Source organism: Heterocephalus glaber, unplaced genomic scaffold (genome assembly GCF_053883595.1).
Source record: "Heterocephalus glaber isolate CG9 unplaced genomic scaffold, H.glaber_assembly_v1.0 deba00001755, whole genome shotgun sequence".
Lineage (NCBI taxonomy): Eukaryota > Metazoa > Chordata > Mammalia > Rodentia > Bathyergidae > Heterocephalus > Heterocephalus glaber.
The window spans coordinates 3,522,610-3,525,889 of NW_028258453.1; the positions used below are offsets into that span (position 1 = coordinate 3,522,610).

Here is a 3,280-nt window from a genome sequence, read left to right on the forward strand (position 1 = left end):
AATATGTTTGTTCATTCTGAATACATTTATTCACTTTAATAAAGCTGTGATAATTCAATATGGATAAAGGAAAATGAATGGAGGTTTGTAATTTAAATTATATACCACTGGTCACTAGGATATCATATCAACAGCAAGAAAAATTTTTTCTCAGTAGAGGAAAAAAGGTATATTTAAGACCAGTAAATACAAAATATTTCAAAAGACATGGATATGGATTCTCAATTTTTCCTAACTACACTTTATGAAGTTGGTGTTTATGAGAGCACAACATTTCTGGTAGTTGAGGCTATCAACTTTTCAGGAGGGTAACTCCAGTCTCCAGCCTCCTGAGTTTCCCTTTCTTTACAATTCAGCATCAGCAAATTGTCATGGGTCAGGTACTAAGTGCAAATTTAAACTTCTTAAAGACAGAACTGTTAGAAGATGACATTTTCCATTATAGAAATCTCATATGAAGACAATTAATAAACATATATTACATGTTTACTATATTTTTAAATTTCAAAATAGCATTTTATTATATAAAAATGTAAAAATCCAGCAAAACCAGAAATACGGATATATTTTCCTGGGCTTTCACATTTGTGGATTTTTATTCGCAGTCTCTTTTTCAGTACAATTTACAACCTCGCCCCATTTCCATCCAGTCTGATTATACAACTGCTAAGTGGCAGAAGGAAGGTCTGGAATAAACACATCAGAAGCAAATCTGTGATTAGATGCATGCAAAGGGCTCTACGGGCCTGCGTGGAGGGAAGCAGAGGACAGGCTGCCGCCGGCCCTGGCCTCTCAGTTGTTCTTGTCCTTGGCCCCATGCTTGAGGATGCGCATGAACTCAATGTAGTTGTTGCCCTTTCTGTTGATGAGCGCCTCTCGGTACAGCTTGTCCACCTACTCGTTGGTAAAGTAGTTGCACATAGTGGTGAGCAGCTCATGCAGGTAGTCCTCCTGGATGGTGGCTGTGGCCTCTTCCTCAAAGCAAGCGAATGTGTTCCTGATCATGTCCTCTGGGTCCATGCTGTTGAGCTTCTCGCTGAACATGGTGAAGTTGAGGGGGCCTGGGGCCTCGTTCATCATGAGGTCCAGGTAGGCGTCAATGGGATTCTTCCCCTCCGAGGCCAGCATGTTGTGCAGGTACTTGTTGATGAAGCTGCCTCGGTTCTGGTCGGTCGTGTTGAAGGCCTCCTTGAACTTCTGGATCTGTGACTGGTGGGACATGGCGAACACGTTGGAGATCGCATGCTGAGGGCACTTCTTGGTGGTCTTGGACTTCGCTTTTTTGCTCAACATGGTTTAATTCCAGCTCCAGACATGAGAAATAGGGCTGTCCTTCACTAGGCAAAGAGCTGCAGCAACAGGAAGGAGAGCCAGGCTGTCACATGTTTACTATATTTTAGGACAGTGTTAGGATCCTTAACAGATAGTGAAAATATGTAAACACTATCTTTTATCTCAAAGATAAGAAAAGATCAATATATACAATTAATCAGCAGCATGATAAATCAATTTGTTTGGACAAAAAATGAATGTTATACATTCAATTAGGATATTATACAAATTGCTCCTAAAAAATAAAACTTCCCCATCATTTGCTCTGCTATGAAACAGACACAAAAGTTCATGGTTGACATTAAATAGTAGAAAAATATTTTTGGGATGAGTAGAGAATAATTTTACTATTCAGCTATGTGTTTAGGAAATATTTAATGTCTGTTGAACTGAAAGCTTTTTTCTTCTCAAACCAGCTAATTTTCTAATTCTCTGCCACTAACTGAGTGTCTAATTCAATTCAGTTCTAAGTATCTAAAGATAGACTCAGATTTCACAAATTAAGATTCATTCCCACATGGCTGTCCCTATCCAAATGCCCATTGAGAATGGAGCATCAGATGTCCTACATTTCTGGAGAAATGACTGTTACCAGAGAAAAACACCCTAGGTCCAGGTGTCCCAAAGGACCAGGCTTAGTCACTGACCACATAGCACCAATCAAGGAGACCAGTGGTAAGGGGCAAGAGAAGAGCTTTAATCAGCCAGGTCATGCTGGGAAGCACAAAGAGGTTAAAGATCTATCTGCAAGAGGCCAACAGAAAGGTTGTGGTCTTATAGAAAGCAAAGTCAGGGATATAAATAGGTGGGGATTTATATGGCTGGTAGCAGAAACAATCTTGACCAAGTTGTGGTATAGTTGATTGGATTCTCGGGACTGGCTCTGTAGGGTCCTGGGAGAGCTATCATTGCTCAAGTGGCAATTCAGTGCTCATCCAGAGTGGACAGCTCCTGTCTGGTGTAGGGGGTGGAGTACAGCCGCACTTCCCTTTATGTGGTAATTGTTTTAGTTTGGGGGCAAGGAGGCCTCATTTTGGGTGGCCAACAAGGCTCTGCTTTTCCTAGAACCCAAGGTGAATACATGTTTAGGACAATAGATTCAGACTTCTAGGCATCACTTGTTGGAGTCCAGAATCAGTTTCAGATCAATTCTACTGCAAATGCTGGCACTTAGATATCCCTGCAAATCCTAACAGTTATTTTAATTGCTCTTATTATTGTGCTCTCAGTCTTGAAGGTAGATAAAATAGGCTAAGTGAATTTAGGGACAACAAACCTTATCATGCAGACAGTCTTTAAGTGGTGAATATGTTTGGTGGTTGAACTCAATAGTGTCAATTTGATTGGCTTGAGAGCCACTGAAGTGATTATGAAAGCACATCCCTGGGTGTGCCTGGGTGGGCCATGGAGGCGTGAGCTTGTGTACTATGTCTGCTCCCTGGCCTCTTCTTTTCTGGCACCATTTCCATTTTTGCTCCTTGGCTCCCTTGGGTTGAGCAGCTCTCCTTTACCATGGCTTCTTTGCTTTGGAACCAACTAACCATAGACTGAACCCTATGAAAACATGAAACAAAATGAACCTCTTCTACTCTAAATTGCAGGTCTCAGGTATTTTGTGCCAGCAATGGGAAAGTGACTAATATAGCATGCCTAAGTGGGGAGCCAAGCAGGGATCTAATTCAATTTTAAAGCAATACTGGAAGCATATAAAATGAAGGCAGAACCTGGGCCTGGTAGTACAGACCTATAATTCTACCACTCTGGGAAGCTGAGGCAGAAGGATTGCAAGTTCAATCTGAGTTTGGGGAATGATGATTTAATGAGACCCTGTCTAAAAATAAAGAAAGTTTAAAAAGGGGTAGGTATGTAATTCAATTCAAAGGCCCTGAGTTCAATCCCCAGTACTAGAAAAAATAATCAGAATAAGAACCAAGGTATATCATGTACA

The 3,280-nt window shown here is 41.0% G+C and overlaps 1 pseudogene; it reads right to left on the reverse strand.

The window, feature by feature from the left end:
• Positions 1–792: 792 nt before the first annotated feature.
• Positions 793–1,293, reverse strand: LOC101708763 (myosin regulatory light chain 12B pseudogene; annotated as a pseudogene).
• Between the last annotated feature and the right edge of the window lie 1,987 nt (positions 1,294–3,280).